Genomic DNA, 18,739 nt, shown 5'->3' on the forward strand with positions numbered 1-18,739 from the left:
CCTGAGCTAGTGCCACGTAAAAAACACTCGGTCCACTCTGCGGTGTGGTTGGTGTTAGGAATGGCATCCAGCCGTAAAAACCGTGCCAAAACAGACACAGAAGTACGGTGCAGGCTTCTGTCAAACCATCCAACCCATGGAAGTAGGACGTTAAACGACAATGATGATGATGATGATCATACATACAGCTTTCCCTTTCACTCATTTCTAAAACCAAATATATACAAGGCAGAATCATTAGAGCGACAGAGAAAATACTTTACAGTATTTCTTCCGGTGCTTTGCGTTTTGAGTACACAAGTCCCACCGAAGTCAACTTTTTTGTTTTTGTTTTTTGTTGTTTTTTTTTTGTCATGCTCTCAAGAAAGATACAATAAAGTACGGTCAAATACAGAGTTAACGACTAATCCCTCCCTCAAATTCGCTGGTCTTGCGCCTAAATATGTTTGTGTGTGAGAGAGAGAGAGAGAGAGATTTTATATTACACAGACACACTTTTAATCGCTTTAGACTGTAGGTTACGGTTAGCCCTACTATTTAATATAAGTCTGGTTTTTATTTATCTCATCGTTAAGTTACGACACACGCGCACACAAACACACACATATATATATATATATATATATATACATATATATATATATATGTATGTATGTATGTATGTATGTATATCCCCAGTGATTTAAAGATATACATATTTCTTTGTGCTTATAGTGCACTGCTACACACAATATACATTTTGAGAAGAATGTATTATCACTACTATTTCGGTAAGTAAACTATGAATGAAGTGTCTCTCGTCTGGCATCATATTTGAGACCAGTTAGTTACAAGAGAATCAGTAGAATAAAAATAGTCGGTCACATCCCTCGTAATTAATTGTATAATTGAATCAAAAACTAAAAGTCTACAATGGCGATTGCAGCAGCAACAACAGTAACCGAAAGCGTCTGCTGACGGACACAGCAGAAATCAATTTAGTTGAGTAGGACCTCACATTATGTATTTCAGTGTATATTATCTTCAATGTCAAGGCTAAAATTTCTCACGTTCACCAACACGTGACGCCCCTGACAGTGATCTCCCTTGCTTTTGTTTACTGCTATTTTGGGCTACCAACTTCGTGCACACACACACACAACTCTGACAACATCCTCTACAACACCACCGAATATGTCATGAGCACCGAGAGTGTGCTTTACCCTTTTCACTTTATCTAACTATTGCCAATCGATTTCTTTTTGTCTTCTATCTCCTTATCCTGTATAAAATTATTTCCAAATTTGCTAATCTATTATATTTTCAAAACAAAGCTCATGTAGCTGTTACTCTGCATACTTTTGCTTTTGTCTGAATGTTCAATCCCGTATTTATCTGAGAGAAAGAAAAAAGATTTCATGGTTTGATGCTATATTGCTCTATAGCTATATTAACGATCTGAAATCATTTTTTAATTTAAATGTCATTTCTTTATTAACAATACCGATTTCTTTCACAAGATTATAACGTCAATTAGTGTTAGAAAATGGGTAGGGTAAATTGAAACGAACAAATGTTATTGAGGATATTGATTTCCATTTGAAAATATACAATATTATGTACAAGATCGAAGAATTGTTAAAATCTGTTGAATCGAGAGGGCATTTTATTTTTATTGTTCATCTGTATTTTACTACTACGATTATTATATTATTATTAAGAGTTCGTTTTTATCGAAAAAAAAATTAAGACTTTAAATCGAAATAATTATTAATCGACTTTAATAAACATTAAACTGTATAAATTCATAATTCATCAAAATTTCTATCAAAAATATTATATTGAACAAAATTTTGTCTTTTATCATAGTTGAAAAATATTTGTATTTAAATCTATATAGTTTTTGTGTACATGTCTCGCTACAGAACTTTCCAACTCTTACAGTTATAAAATTTATCATAATACAAATGATGTTAATAAAAATATTTAATTCAACATAAGTTGTTACTAGGAATTTCTTATAATCGTTTAGTTTTTTTTGTCAGTGTTATTTCATTTACTATTTTATTCTCAAGGGTGCAGTATTTTTAATTCTCAACAAAAGTACGGGAGGTGATTGTTCTACCACCAATACTTCGAGAATGTTTATTAGGTGGCCAAAGAAAACCTCGACTTTCAGAGGGATGAAATGAGGGAAGTTATGGTTAAATTTTATTCATTTATTTACTCTCGTATGCAACTGGATTAACTCTGCAAGGAGTTTACTCCTGCAACAAGTTGTTTTATATACGAACATGCAAACTGAAGTTTTAAAGTGAGGCAACTGCAAGGCCCTCGCGAAATAAATCTAGCGTATTTCTTTTGAAATTAATAATTTATTTATTAATATAAAAAGAGGGAAGTTCTGCATATGTCAGTGCACAAGGAATGAAGGATATTATATAAAAGAAATATTTCATAGGCTCTTTGCCGTAAATTTCGTTGAGAAAATCTCATTTTTTAATTATTTGGGCATGCTCAGTTACACTAATTTTAGTTTAATATCGGGAATTAAAGGGTGTTTTGGCTGTTCCGAAACTTACTATAAGGACGTACTTTGCGCTCCATTAATACCCTGCTATAAGTGTACAATTAGGGAATGTATATGTCCTTTTTGCTCATTTCTATTATTGCCAGTTTAAAATAAAAGATGAGAACAGAGTCATAAATATAAATGACAAAAATAGTTGCAAAATACTTTCTCGAATATTCTGTTATATTAATGGATGCGATACACTAAGGCAGTTATTTCAACTTATATCAAAACATCTGTTAATGGGATTTAAAAAATTCTTTGCATATAACACTTTCTGTATCTCGTTTAATGCTTGTGCAAACTATTTAGATTTAAACTAAATGAGATATATCGTATAAAAACATATTTGTAAAGTTAAATAGTAGCAGCAGTAAGTCTAATTTTGACAATGTCAATTGGTGGTGGGGGGGAGAAAAATTCAGTTACGTTGACAAACTAAAAAGACCTACGCCCTCATTATGCGTTAAAATCGCTTAAATACAAAAAACAACAAAAGTAGGCTATGCTTTCGTTTCTATTATTCTTTGTACGATGAAAATCAGGATTTGCGCTTACTGAACGTTGGTTTAGAAGTTCGTTCTGTTGCTCTCTGTTGCACAAAAACTGTTTATATCGGTCGAACACGTGACGTTTTCTGCCACGTGAACACAAAGAATGTGTTGAAGTAGTTCTTGATTGTAGGTCACATGGTTTCTCATGCTAACAGCTAAAGGGCAACAATTCTTTTTAACTTCGCTGAATTTCTGTCGACTGTTGCTAAAAATTCATCGACTGCTGATATAATAACTGGCTATTTTCTCATGTTTGACCAATAATTTGATTAATCGACTTCTCTTGTTCATTTGTGCCTTTTAATAACGCACACTTTCACTTACACGTGTGCGCAGTACAACCGCCCACGCGTTTAGTGCTTATTATGCAATGCAGCTGGTTATTAAGGTTGTAAATCATTTTTGCTTTGCGCTGAAAATTTTAATTAAAGAAAATGAAATTTTAGTCATAAACCATATTCAGACACAGCTTTTGCCTGAATTTAGTTTTTAAAATATCTCAACTGATTTTAAATTGTATACAATGGAATATTTACATTTATAAAAATCCATTTAGTTTACAACACCACCCCCCTGTCAGTTTAGTTGAGAGATGACAGATACAATACTGGGTTTTTTTTTTTACTTATTTTTAACTTTTTTTATAGATTACTGTTGTGAGTTCGTATGCTAGCAGGGTCAAGTTTGACTTTCATTACTTCTAAGCCTATTGAATACGCCCCAGTATAATATAATGTATTAAATGCTAAAATTATTTATAGTTACTTCATTTTCAATAGGTTTTTTTTTTTAATACATTTATAATGATATTAAATTTTATATAAGTGTTAATATATTCACATAAATAGAAGTTTTGCGTGATTTATTTAAATACAGAATTTATATATTTCATTTTTCTATAGCTGGTTTTGATAATTATCTGTTCACTTTCACAAAAAAGTTATTTTCACGTGTTTAACAACTTCCAAACCAGTCTTTGTAATAGACATTTAAATTTAGCATACACTTAATTGTCAGAAGAAAAAAATACCGCCTCGTGATATATAAATAGAATTCTTCAATTGTATTGACTATATAACCTATATTTGACTTTTAATATGCAGGATGTGTTCGGTTTTGTTATTGTATTCAAAAGAAAGTTATGTTAAATACGAAGACTGTGACTTGATCGAAGTGTCGGAGCAGAAAAGAAATCTTTTGTAGTATTTGTTCATATCTATGTTCAAATTCTTCTTGGATCGATAAAATATTGTAGTAGTCAAGTACTGGATGATTTAATTGACTGCTGATTTGCGCCAACATGCAGTTAGTTGGCTAGTATCGTACAGCAGAACCTAAATATCTGCCTGATCGCAGGGCGTTGATGGTAGGTGAATTGACACATTGGTTGGAGAGATACGGTTGGCTCATCAATATTATATAATACCTACCGTGCCGGGCAAAATGCTTAGCAGCATTTCGTATGTCTTAACGTTCTGAGTTCACATTTCACCGTGGTCGACTTTGCCTTTCATCCCTTTCGGGTTTGATAAAATAAGTTTCAATTGATGATAGGGTTGACGTAATAGACTTACCCCCTCCTCCGAAATTGCTAGCCTTGGGCCAAAATTTGAAACTAATATTATCTAATTGCAACACGTTCTATTATTGCAGAATATAGCATACTTGCTATTGTTTACTCGTACATAAACATTTTTTCTTTTTCTAAAAGTAAACCCCATTAAAAAGGAATAAAAGAAAAGGTCGTGCATTTTAACTATAATTTTTTCCCCCTCTTTGCTGTGTTCACACCAGACAATGGTTTTTTAAAACTGAAGTTTTAACTTCCAGGGTTCAGTTGCAATCAACTTTATTTGCACTACTTAAGATCATAAGTGGAGCCTGTAAAGAAATACACAAACTACAATAAATCATTCAAAACTATAAACAACCTGTGTAACTTTAGCCATATATAGTTTTTCTTTTTCTTGGAAAACTCAATATCTTATCACATTTATAGCTCATGTCTTAAAGTAAAAAATGATGCAGAGATAATTTTCACATGAAATATACCAAGCAACAATGTAATTTACTAAGCATGAAGCAGACAGGTTGCTTCCCAACGACATTGTTTTGAGTTTAGTCCCTCTGCATGGCACCTTGGACAAATATCTTCTAATATAGCCTTTGTGAGTGGATTTGATGGAGGAAAGCTGTAAGAAGCTCGCCATATATAAGTTATGTGTTTGTGTGTGTGTGAGTGTCTCCTTGATTGTACATTGTGTGATAGTTTTAAATGAGCATCATCATCATACAAGTGGCGTCCATCATTTCCAATCTTCCATGAAGAAGTCTGCCCATAGGAAAATATTACTTTACTCAGAAACAGTTGAGGGTTGGTGACAAGAAGGGCATCTGACCATTGAAAATCTGCCTCAATGAATTCCATTTCACCCATACAAGCATGGAAAAAGTGGACAAAGATTATGAAAGGAAAGTTAAATGCTTTGCCTAAAGAAATAGTGCAGTGTTCTACTAAGATATACAAACAATCTGAAAGCACTAGTCTATTGTATAATTCAACAGCAACAGTAGCACAATAATAAGCGTTTAACAGAAAAGTGAATAAGGAATGTGAGTTAGATGTTTGAACACACTATATAAATCACTACAAGGTTTTTCTATCTCTGGTAAAATATTAGAGATCACATAAATAAGATACTGTTCTCTGGACCATATTTTGGGTTTGTAACACAGTACAGGTATTACATTGGATCCTTTGCTATTTGCTTTGTACTTTACTTCTAATTAATACTATAATTATGTACGTATTATTAATGACTTCAATGTTGCTGGCCATGTATAGTATAGATTTAATCCATTTTCTCATTGAGAAAAAGAGATCATCAGATAGCTGATGAGCACTTAAAGCAAATTATTCAATATGCCCTAACACACTTAGCTATAGATCAGGAAATGAATGCATTGGTAATGGGTGTCACACAAACAGACTGACAGCTGACAAGAAGTTTTGTAATTTATAATGTTGACCTTTGAAATGTTGTGCTGCATATTGAAGACTAATGAGATTATGTGTGTACTACATAGTTTTGATTTCAAATGCAGCAAAGGTAGATAAATTTTGTTAACATCATGTTAATTTAGTCTATTCCATCTCTTTTCGAAAGAAGACTTCAGGTTTCATTAAAGGCATCAATGTTTATTATGAATAAGCAACAACTTTTAAATTCATTACATTACAACTTTATCATATAAGTCTGTGGTATATAATGTATTTATTTTATTAGAAATGATTAGACAGTTACAGATTGTAATTCAAACTTTGCTACGTGTATTGCAATGTGGTTGTCATCCTGTTATATTATTTTACTACCACCCCATCTTCTTAGTCATCTAAATTGTTTGTATTATTAGATTGTCTTTAATCTGCTTCCCTCCTTATGCTTTTAATCATTTAATACTTTAATTCTAAACTGACTATGATGTTTACACTATTTCAGCTAACTGTATATTTCTTTAAAAGATGTATCAATGACTTTTAAAGTGACCTTTTAATTTCATATGTGACACACAGTTGGGAATACAGATGAAATTTCCTCGCCTTGGGTAGGCAGCTATCCAATTGCTGGTAAACTTTTCATAAGGCAAGCAAATAATGTTAAAGTGCCTGTCCTAGTAATACATTGCAACAACTATAGTAGAGTACAGATGCCTGATTCTATGTGTAAAATATTATTTGTACATTCATGTGCAAACAATTTTTGTCGCATAGTCTTAGAAACTTGATACATGAACTAAATATGTATTTTATTTTTCACAGACATTTAACAAATATCTTGCAATTTGAAGTAAAACAGAAAAATTTCCCTTTTGTGCCTCCCATAAATAGAATATTCAGCAGTTTTATTCTTGTCATGAAATAAATTTTACATTGAAAGTAGATATATATATTTAATTCTTGAGGCTTGTATAGATTTCTCAGGTAGTTCATTAAACTAAGAGACTTCATTTGCTGACGCCACATCTATTTAGCCATAAGGTTTCTCCTTCATCATATAACATTAGCAACTGACCTGTATCAAATACGATGAACTATTTTTGTGAGCTCATCTGTATATATGTATATTTATGTGGTTGAGATGCCAATGGCTTACATAACATAATTAAACACACGACATTGACGGGAATTAAATAGATGAGTATTTGGAGCAGATACATTTGACATTTTGAAAATAGAAGATTCAAAAAGTAATAAAAATAAAAATGGAAATAGTTTGTGTGTAGTTGTTTGAACTTGTTTGAGAAAGATGAAAACTGGTAGAATAAGCTGAAAGAAAATAGTCTTTGGTATTGTTATGAGTGGCACATAATTTCCTTCCTGGTTTCTATGCATTTATGATGAAGCTCTGTATAGCATTGTTTTTGTTGTTGTTTTTTTTTCTTTCTCTCAAATTAACTAGAGTCAGATAGTAAGATAGAACACAGTAAGACGGGAATAACGAAGCCGTGGAAACTATGTATTTGAATATAAATAGATCAACGTAGACAATCTTATAAATACACATGAAATTCAACAGAAACTGGTTACTAATTATAAATATGAGCACAATTTGCCACTGCATATTATGTTTCTTTCAGCTGATTTTTCACAAACACATTGATATAAGACCATATTTTGACTCATATGTTTTGGGGCATTTTTTTTTCTTCATAGTTTCTTTATTAAATGGTTTCTGGAACTTTCTGAATGTTCCAAATGATATTGATTATAAATTCTTTCTTTCAATGTTTCTGAAAAAAGAAAAGAAGGAAGGGGAAGTGTCACGTGTGAGAAAAAAAAACGTGACACAAGTTCACCTCTGTCCAGTGGGTATGTCATTGGTCTAAATATCAAGTGTACAAACAAGTCAAGTTTATTTGCAACAATCGATTGAATTTCTAAGCAAATTTAAACTTTGACTAATCCTCTTTAACTATTTCCATAAGAGAACAATCAACTTCCTGTGATGAAACAGCATGTCTTATTGTCTTATTTGTTTTTCTCTCTCTTTCTGTTTTTTTTTTGTGATAAATAAAATTTCTTGTAGAAATATAAGGAGAGTCTTATTTAACCCTAAGTATACAAGTACTGTAATAGAATAAATAAAATAAAGGAAACAGAAAAAATAAAAATAGCCAAAGCAGGAAACAGTATTTATTGTTAGGTGACTTAGATGTTTGCTTTGCATCTCACCTGTAAATATGCTATTTGCCAACGTGAGCAGTTGCATTGGTTACCTGTCAGTCTAATAATTTGTATAAACAAAGAAACTAAATATCAATACAATAAACGTGATCTAAATTGCTACTCAACTTTGGTTCAAATTAATCAAAACCATGAATGTCACACAAACTCATTTCCCCTCTCTTTCATTTAAATCTTACCACTGATCAAATAGCAAATATCCATTGGCATTTAGCTTGTTGATGTCAAAATATAAAACAGTTTTTTTTTTTGTTTTTTTTTTATTAGTTGTAGGCTTCTCTTGAGATTGTGGTAGATTAATTTCCTAACCAAGCATAGAATATATTTCTATCCATGTTACATTTTTGATACCAGCCCACATGAAGCTGCCTCAGGTTCTTTGATACAAACTTCCTGTTTGAACCCTTTAGCATTCACATTATTCTGCTAAATATAATACTTATTTAGAACTAATCATGCATTATCTTGTAACTTTGAGATTTTGATGATGTGACTTTATTTTTAGAATGTTAATGTAGTGTAGGTGAGTGAGGCCAGGTCTGGCTGGTTTGAACATAAAACAGATAGACTATTGCAGCCTGATGTAGCCAGTTTAAATGCTAAAGAGTTAAAGTGGTCTAAGTTAAGACCTCAGGATCCACTGAAACAAGTAACTCTTGATATTGGCTAATGAAGGTTAGGTTCCACCATTTAGTTTGTGGAGATTCAGCAATACAGTCTTATACAAAAATGGGATATATATTTACTTCTTTGTATCCACAAAAGAAGCTAACTCTTGATATTGGCTAAGGAAGTGTAGGTTCTACCATTTAGTTTGTTGAGGACAGTCTCATACTAAGGACATGTTAGAGTGAGAAAGAAAATATGGACAGGAGATCACTTGGCTCATCTGTTGATGAAGAGCACAGCTATCTGCATGAACTAATGTTAATTGCAGAAATCAGTGAACATCAATGCCTTAAACACACATTGTGACCCTGAAATCTCATCATGCTGGAATTCCATCTGTTTGAGAGGTTTTCTTGTCCAACCCTTGTCAACATGGAACATGGTTGTTAGATAATGATGATGATTCTAGTACTTTAACTAAATCAGATTTCTGAACATAGTTGCAATCCATTTGTAGATTGTAAGCAATTAACCCACATGTGAGTTAATATTTACCTCTAAGTGTCAGTTTACCTGTTAAACTATATAGATATAACAATTACATCATGGGAAGTTCTTTTAACCATTAAAATCATGCAAAGTAGTATATATCCAATATGACTCATCCTTTTCTGTGATATAATTGTTTCAATTGCAACATGTGGTATCAGATCAAATCACTTGCCAAACAAGTACATCTCTGAAATCTATAAAGGTATGTGTCTGTGTGTGTAAAGGATTGTTTCTGCAAACAGGAGAAATAGAACTCAAAACATACAGAAGAGTTTCCTTATTAGTATAATTAATGTCCATTTTTCAAGGCCAGCATGGGTTAGACAAGAAGTTATTTGAAGCAGAATCTCATGGCTGGATGCTCTTCTTGTGGCCAACACTTACGTATTTTTCAAGGAAGGGTTTTATTTTTTATTCCAGAAAATTTTTTAAATGTAGAGTGACCAGTTATAAATTTTTTCTACTTTAAGTACAAGGCCTTAGTTCTTATTGCTTATGACTAACTTATCTAAGCTCTATTATTCATTATTCATATACTCAGACTCACTCAATTCACCTGCCTGTTTCTCTGCCAACAGTATGCCTACTTCACCAATTCTATCATTGTTACATACCCAAAAGAAGTTTGTCTGTATTTCTTGTCTATGAGGAGTTTAGTTGAGGCTCTCTTCCCTCTTATGTCTTGTACATAGTACCAAGACTTGTCTACTTGCCCCCATTCTATCAGTTCTACAATATGCTGGGTAATAGAGTAAGTGAGGACCTGTGATTAAAGTACCTATATACAATTTCTCACAATTATGGATACACTTAATAATATAAAAAATAGTAGAAATAATAATTATTGATTAACTTCAAATCTTGGTTGATGCACTTTCCTTGAGAAATGAGTGATAAATGCCATGTCTAATTAAACATAACTGATACCTTACTCAATGAATCTTCACTGAAGCTACTGCAAAAGAGTGGGGAGGAAAGAGAGAGAGAGAGAGAGAGAGAGAGATTGGGGATGATAGAAAGGAGTAGAGAGAAAAATATACAATAGGTGAAAAATGTACAATAGGTGAAGAGAATGAAGAATATTATATGATCCAGAGAGTAATTATATGATTTCTACTTGTTAGGGATATCTTTAATAATAATAATAATAATAATAATAATAATAATAATAAAGTGGCAGAAATAATAATTATTAATTAGCTTAAATTTGACATCCTCAGTTGATATGATTTCCTTGAGTAATGAGAAATAATAAGCTGAAAAAGTTACTGTAATCACCCATGCAGTTACATTAAAGAATAACTGAATAAGCAAGCTTTTGATATCTTTAAAATACCAAGATTTTTTTATCATCATTTTTTTTTCCGATCAACAGAAGCACTCATTTCTGTCTGAAGATTTGTATTCTTTGCCTTTTTCAATATTGAACAAATAGGTATCCTCGGCTGTTGCATGTCTCTGTTGTAAATATTCTCAGGAGAACATAAACAAAAGTTTTGGGCCATTCTGTAGTAATCAACGCTTCAGCTAATAAATGAAAATAAAACTAACTCAATTCCTCTCCCCATGAAGTACATTTGTGCACAAATATTCTCTTGTCTTTTCCACCTGTTCCAATTATGCTTCAGTTGGCATAACATTTTTCTTTTACTCATCTCTTTTGCAAATTATTCTTCATTTTGACATGTCAGCTGTCCATTAAATGAAGCAATTTTTTTTCCTCTTTTTTTTTAATCATATTTTATTTTTTTAATTCTGACACATTTCCACTATCTTAACTCATACATTCTCTTATGATTTCCATCTTCATTAAGAAGTATTGATTTTTACAAATGGTTGCAGATCAAAAATTACATTGCCTTGATCTACCAGGATTTTTATTCGAAGTGATCCTCTCTTAGACAAACTACCTTAACCACAGTTTAAAAGTGCAAGTCTACACTCCTCCAATCCACACCACCATTAATGGTCTTACAGTATGCTTGTTCACCATCTCAAGTATATTTTATGTATACTGAATACACCAGTCTTTAAACCAGTCTTGTTTTCTCCTGGGTGCTAACAAGGGTCCCTGCCAAGCTGGCCTAGTGGAGATGCTACTTTAGTCACCAATGAACTGGCATACACACACACATACACACACATGTAAACTTGACATTTGGAAAGGTATGCAACTGTGGAAACCACATAAAAATGGACTATGGAACTCAATGCAGTCCCCCTGTTCATTGGATCCTGTCAAACTGTCCAAGCCAAGCTGGTATAGAAAATAAACATTAAATGATGATGATATACATACAGACATACAAGGACATAAACACACTAACACCGGTTGTCAAGCAGTGGTGGGGGAAAACACATACACAAAGACACACTCGCGTATATATATATATATATATGTATATATATATATATATATATATATATATATATATATATATATATATATATATATATATACGACCTTTCAGTTTCTTATCTACCAAATCCACTCACAAGGCTTTGGTCAGCTTGAGGTTAGTAGAAGACACTTGACCAAGGTGCCATGCAGTGAGACTGAAACCAGAAACGTGTAGTTGGAAAGCAAACTTCTTACCACACAGCTACACCTGTGTGTTTGTCTTCCATACAAGCTTGAGTTGGACAGTTTGACAGGATCCAACAGGTGAAGGGACCATTTCATGCTTCAGCTGCTTTATAATTGTTTCCACAGCTGGATGCTCTTCCTGATGCCAACCACTTCGCAGAGTATACTGGGTGCATCTTAAAACAGTCAGTAGACTGTGTAAAGTCATTGGAATCCAGCCGTACTGGAACACTATCAAAACAAATCAGCTCCTGTATTTATTTTAAGTCTGGTGCTTATCAGTTACTTTTTCATGGGCTGCTAAGATAAGACATAAACAAACCAACATGAGTTGCCATACTGTGGAAGGACAAACAAACACAAAGACACACACACATATATATATATATAAACATATATACGTACATACACACAAAGCAATATGTGTGTGTATAGATATCACTTTATCTACAATCTATAAACAGATTTTTTTTTCATTTTTATTATTTCACATTAAAGCATAATAATTGTTCTCGATTAAAAAGAAGGAAAAAAAGCATAGTTATAAGTGTTTGTTCACTTTTCTTTATATTTATTTATTTGTTGTTGTTCATTTTGGAAGTAGTTTTATCAGTGTCCTGAATTTCACGCAATAACAGCAAATATATATTAAAAAAAAAAAACTTCTTGATTATCAAGTCGCATTTTATTTTATTTTTTCAGCTTTTCTTTTGGTTTCGTATGTATATACTTATATTGCACAAGTATACCCATTGTTTTTAGTTTGAATCTTAAGAAACTATTAAAATAAATAAATAAAAACTATCACTGCACGTGACCTTGTTCCACGCATTATCCACTACCAAATAGGCGTGGCTTCAAATCTGTGAAGTCATTCTCTTTGCCAATGTCTTCCTAAATGAATGTCACCAAAGTGTCTGGCCAATTTTATTGCTTTTGTTTTCAAATCTTTTTCATGAATGAATTATAAATTATTTGTCTTCTCAATACTTTTGAATTACGAGTTGCTGTTCCCTCCCACTTCCTTATTTTTCATCGTTGTTTTTCTTTTCTTTTTCTTTTTTTCTTCTCTGTTCTTTTTGTTCTCCTGCCAAAATCTCAACAAATTTTATGGTTGGGGGAAGAGAAAGATGTGGGGATGACCTTTTGTTTACCTGCATTACCGGTATAAACCTTTCTCCGGTTATATTGTCTAAAGATATTGCTCCTTGTATAACGTGTGTGTCTGTTGTATAAACGGAAGAGGGTAAGCAAGGTAAATTGAGAAAAAAGAATGTGAAAACTAACAAGAACAAAGCATAAATTCTTAACTGTTTCAATCAACATTATACAAAGCCAAACCAGGTTATTGTTACTGGATTTTTCTACGTTTTTTTAATATTCTTTCTTCCAATACTTGTTCTGAAAGTAGACAATTGGCTTTGAAAGTATTTGAATTTTGTCTCAGACACTCAGTATTCGCTGACTGTTACAAAGTGTACGGAACCGTTTTGTGTCGAATCTGAAGAGGATTTAAAATTAATGGGTAATGCATCATTCATGGTAGGTCATTTAATTTTTTTTAAATCATTTATAAAATGCAACAATGTGAATAACATTAAGAACACTAATAACTCGAGAAATATTCTAAAGCAAAAAATCATTTTGAATCTAAAGGTGTGTGTGTATATGTGTGAATGGAGGTGCCTGGCATACTGATTGAAGTGTTGCACTTATGATCATAAGATAGTGGTTTCAATTGCTGGACTGGGCAATACATTGTGTTCTTTATCAAAACATATCATTTCACGTTGCTCCACTCCACTCAGTTGGCAAAAGTAATTCTCTGATGGACCAGCATTCCATCCAGCAGGGGGATATATACGTCACATAATCTTGGAAACCAGCCTATGAGTTGGAAAGGACCTTTGATTCTTTTTGAGATATTAACCAAATTTAACCGCTGCTCATTGCCTAACATCTGACATGATTTCTTCCCATTCAAAGAAAAAACTCAAAATTTTAATTTCTTTTTTCAGTTATGCCCTTCTTCCCCCCTTCCCGTAACTTTTTCGTTTTATTTTATTCGGAATTTTTTCTTTAAATTTAATTTTAAAAATAAATACCAGAAATGGTAATTTAAAATTTTTGAAAAGAAACACTGCTACATAACTTACTTTTATTTTTCATGTCAATTTCTGATATGTAAAGCTGATAAAAATTTCGAAAAATGCCAAAGACGAAAAAGTTACTGAGAATGAGGAAGAAACCAAAAGACAAAAAGGCGAAGTTAAATTTTAACTTTTCTTATTATATTTTTGAAGAATCATAATCCCAGCTATTTAAAAACAAATGTCTGCAAAAAAAAAACATAGAAAAAAATCTACAAACTACAAAAAAAAAAAACGTAAAGAAGGGATTTTCTGCCCCGCTCCTCAATTTTTTTTTTTTTTTCCCATGGCTTTAAACATGCACATCCGAAGAAATTACGAATTTTTGGTGCACTAGATAATTTCTGATCGTGCTTTCGGTTCCTAGACCGCGCGGTGCGTTTGTGTTCTTGAGAAAAACTCTTCATTTCACATTGCTCCAGTCCACTCAGCTGTAAATAGATGAGAAGTTAACTTTGCGACGGACCAGCATCCCATCCAGGGAGGTCTGTCATGAATTCAGTTATTTACAAGCTATACAAACTGGGTTAAGCTCCGGCTTTATGAGCCATGAAGCTCATGACAGACAGAAATAAAAATATCCGAGTTGCATATGTCTGATTGAGATTGTCTTTGGGTAATCGATAGAAATTACTATTTTATAACTGTAATAGTAATTATCTAATGACTAGCAGTGTTCGTCGAAATTGACAGGATTTACTTGAGCATGGAATAAATTATACAAACATAAAAGTTTATGAAAGAGTATGAAACTGCCTAATGGAATGATACTGAATATCTTGGAGTTTAACTTTTGGTAGAAGAGTAATTAGGTAATAAAGAGAAAAGGAGTCAATTTATGCATGTAAGTTTAGTTTGTAAGGTGAATTATCTATCAATAAATATATCTATCTTACTATTTCACTGTCTCTTTCCTTTGCCTTTCTAACATTCGTTTCTTAGCTATCTCATAATGTGTATGAGAGAGAGAAAGAGAGAGAGAGAGAGAGAGTATGAATAGTGTTTTAATAATTACGATTGTAGGGGTGAATACTTAACAATCTTCGTTCAAGTATTGTCTTCTAAAATACGATACCGGAACGAAAATTGTCAGTTTCATTTGATCATTAGATTCGTTTAATACAAGCTTTATTTATGTGTGCAACCAAATATACGCATACGTATATTATATGTGGATGTATGTATTGCATAACAGAACCAACAAGTGACATTCGCTTTTTAGAGAGATAACAGTTACAAAATCGCAATTCATACGATATGTACACTCTTTGTCTATTTTTGCTTTCTTTCTCATTGTCATTCAAATATTTCTCGTCGTCTCTCCTTCATTTCCAATCAATATTTATCTTATCTGAGCAAAATTATCAATTGCATGGGTTTTCATGAAGAACCAATCAATCAATTGATTGATCCGACTGACTTCATAAGTAACAAACTTAAAATGATGTTTGCCGTATTATGCTGTGGCTCCTTTGTATTCCGAGTTAAAGTGCCGCCAAGGTCGAGTTCGCTTTTCATCTTTCCACTTTCGTAAGATATGTTATAAATCATGTCAATTAAATAGATTATTTAATCTTAAATCTGAAACCTTATGCCTATGTTACAAATCATTATTTAAAGTTACTGTTTAGTTTTAAACCTTTTAGGTTCAGGGCTGAAACTGCGAACTTTAACCGTTACAGTCTTGGCATTATTCAATCCAGGTTGACATTTTTAACCCTTCTAGAAGTGACAACATTAATTACTGGAGAAATGTTCCCCTATTGCTAGCAAAATTAACCTATTTGTAATTTATTACCATCTATGACAAATGCTCAAAAATGAAGATGAGCTGACTTCTCACCTGTTATTGTACATATATCACCATTAAACGAAGTCAAGCGATCAGACTTATCTTCTTGTCATCCGATTCAATGGTAATGGATGTAACGATAAAGGGAAAATGGTAGACAATATTCTTCAACGTGAGCCGACAGTAATCTCTTGACCACACTAGAGCATGTCGCTTGGATGCTATTTTAAGATAAATTCTGTGGTACGTACAACAGTGTAGGTTGTAAGCTCTGTTCAAAATTTATGCGTTTTAACATGTAAGTTATGAACATCAGAGCGTCTAGTTCCCCCTCTTTTGTAAAACTAAAGGGCTTGTGTCTACTTTAAAAAAGAAATTAATCACGATTGTTTTACCTGGAAAGAGGAGTTGTTACTGCGATACTTGGATCTATTTGCATTATTACTGATGCTGTAAAAAAAAAAAGTCAAATGAGTTAGCAGAACCGTTAGAGCGTAAGACAAAATTTCTTCCGGCTCTTTGCGTTCTGAGTTCAAACCCCATTGAGTTCAACTTTGCCTTTTGGGGTTGATATAAAAGTACCAGTCAAGTACTAGGGCCGATGGTATCGACTAACCTCCCCACCTCAAAACTGCTGGCCTTGTGCATAAATTAGAAGCCATTCTTTATATACATCATCTGTTCTTTATATTCTCCATTCGCGCAAGCATACACATGCCCAACACGTCATCCCTTTTTTCATGACTGTGTGTGATTTATGAAAGTACCGTTAGCAATGTCGATTCCTTTTTCCCGTTGGTTATTTCGAAATTATTGTAAGAATTACAGAACATCACATATCAATGAGCTTTTGTTGCTATTGAAAAGGGTTAATATACAAAGATCATAAAAATAAAATAAAGAAGTAAACAAAACTACACCCAGTAAAATAGTATGAAATAAAGTCTTTCTGTATTTAATCCAATTATATATTAAACTTGTACTCATTTAATACTTTAATCATTCTAAGCTGTAAGGACATGTCTATTTACCGTAAACTTTTTTTTTTTGTTTATTATAGTATGTCCTACCCCCACCTCTATTCCCAGTTTACAATCGTTTGTCAAGCACACTAGACAAATCGAGATATGCGACTAAGTCAAAAGGAAATTATTGACTTGATAACATTTGATTAAAACATTATGTATTTTACGTCAGAGAAATAGAGGCAAATAGGTCATACAGGCGACAAGAACTTTTTCGTGTAATAAAAACAAGTGTTACCAATTTGAATTCGTCTCTTGTACAACAGACTGAAACTAAGTTCACATGCTCAATTTAGAACAAGAAGAATGTTCAGTGTCTGACTGTAAACTTATTGTCATTTCAAGATTCTGCATAAGAATTATGTCGAAGTTGATTTTTCATATCATCCTTCCGTTCTCAATAAAATAAGTCTAAGTCACCAGTATTCTAATACATTAGAGACAATTTAACGAACGATATCCGTCTCTTCCATAAAATGTGTGCCTTAGCATTGTTTCATTTTAGCATGACTATGATTACGCAACATATCTCTCGGATTCTCAAGTTACTATTGATTTACCTCTCAGTATAGTATATAGCCAGGGCGAAGTAGAGATGTAAACCTTTTGAAAAAGATAATTACCTCTTTCTTTTGAATAAATTATGGATTGCTTAATACCTTCAAGCTATGGATTACTGAATGCCTTTATTTAACATCTTGATATTTCAAAAAGCTTGTAAGTTTTGCTTTTCATTTAAAGAGTTCAGTAAGAAAGCGATCAATAAGATGTTGTCCTGTTCTAGCAGAAGCCATCTATTCCACTATATACACAAATTTCTTTACATATGTATGTACAAAGAAATGCCTTCTTCAGTTCAGATCTCACCTTTTGCAACTGGAAGAAGAAAAAAAACAGTCCTTTGAAATCCCGCAAAAAAGTCATAGGCTTGGGAAATCCTTCAGCAAATACCTAATTACTTAAGTTAATCACTTCTCGATCCTAGCATATAGGTTGACAGGATACAACGCAAAGAGACTTTAATGCACTAACAACTATAATATATATATCTATATATATTCTTTTACTTGTTTCATTAATTTGACTGCGGCCATGCCTTTAGTCGAATAAATTGACCCCAGGACTTATTCTTTGTAAGCCTAGTACTTATTCTATCGGTGTCTTTTTGCCGAACTGCTAAGTGACGGGGACATAAACCCACCAACATCGGTTGTCAAGCGATGGTGGGGGGACAAATAGACACACAAACATATATATACACATACACATATCTATCTATCGATAGATAGATTCAGATGAATATAGTACTTAAGTTGAGGCACCAGAATTTAGTATTGTATTACCCATACCATTTCAAAGTTAAGGTGATTAAAATCAAAATTAGCAACAAGGATATCCAGAGGTAATTGCAGTACGATCTTTTCATACAACTCCATTTAATTGAACAGTGCAATCATTACATCAATTTAAAATACAGAGCAATCTTCAACTGCACAGACATAGAATTTAATTAAAGCAGAACAGATGGACACATTAGTATAATCGCTCTACATTTTAAATTGATGCAATGAGTGCATTGTTCAATTACATGGAGTTGCATGAAACGATCGTACTGCATTACCTCTGGATATCCTTGTTGCGTATTTTGATATATATATATATATATATATATAT

The 18,739-nt window shown here is 32.6% G+C and overlaps 1 protein-coding gene across 2 annotated transcripts in view; it reads left to right on the forward strand.

The window, feature by feature from the left end:
* LOC106871674 (uncharacterized) overlaps positions 1 to 18,739 on the forward strand; it is a 63,620-nt gene that overhangs the window by 19,296 nt on the left and 25,585 nt on the right. Inside the window, exon 1 of one of the 2 annotated variants that reach the window (XM_052978071.1) lies at positions 13,491 to 13,640. The exons of the other annotated variant lie outside the window; for it this stretch is intronic. The gene's annotated coding sequence lies outside the window, so the exon portion shown is untranslated. Of the gene's footprint in view, positions 1 to 13,490; positions 13,641 to 18,739 lie in introns of those variants that run through there. 2 annotated transcript variants of the gene reach the window in all.

The sequence above is a fragment of the Octopus bimaculoides genome, chromosome 2 (genome assembly GCF_001194135.2).
Source record: "Octopus bimaculoides isolate UCB-OBI-ISO-001 chromosome 2, ASM119413v2, whole genome shotgun sequence".
Lineage (NCBI taxonomy): Eukaryota > Metazoa > Mollusca > Cephalopoda > Octopoda > Octopodidae > Octopus > Octopus bimaculoides.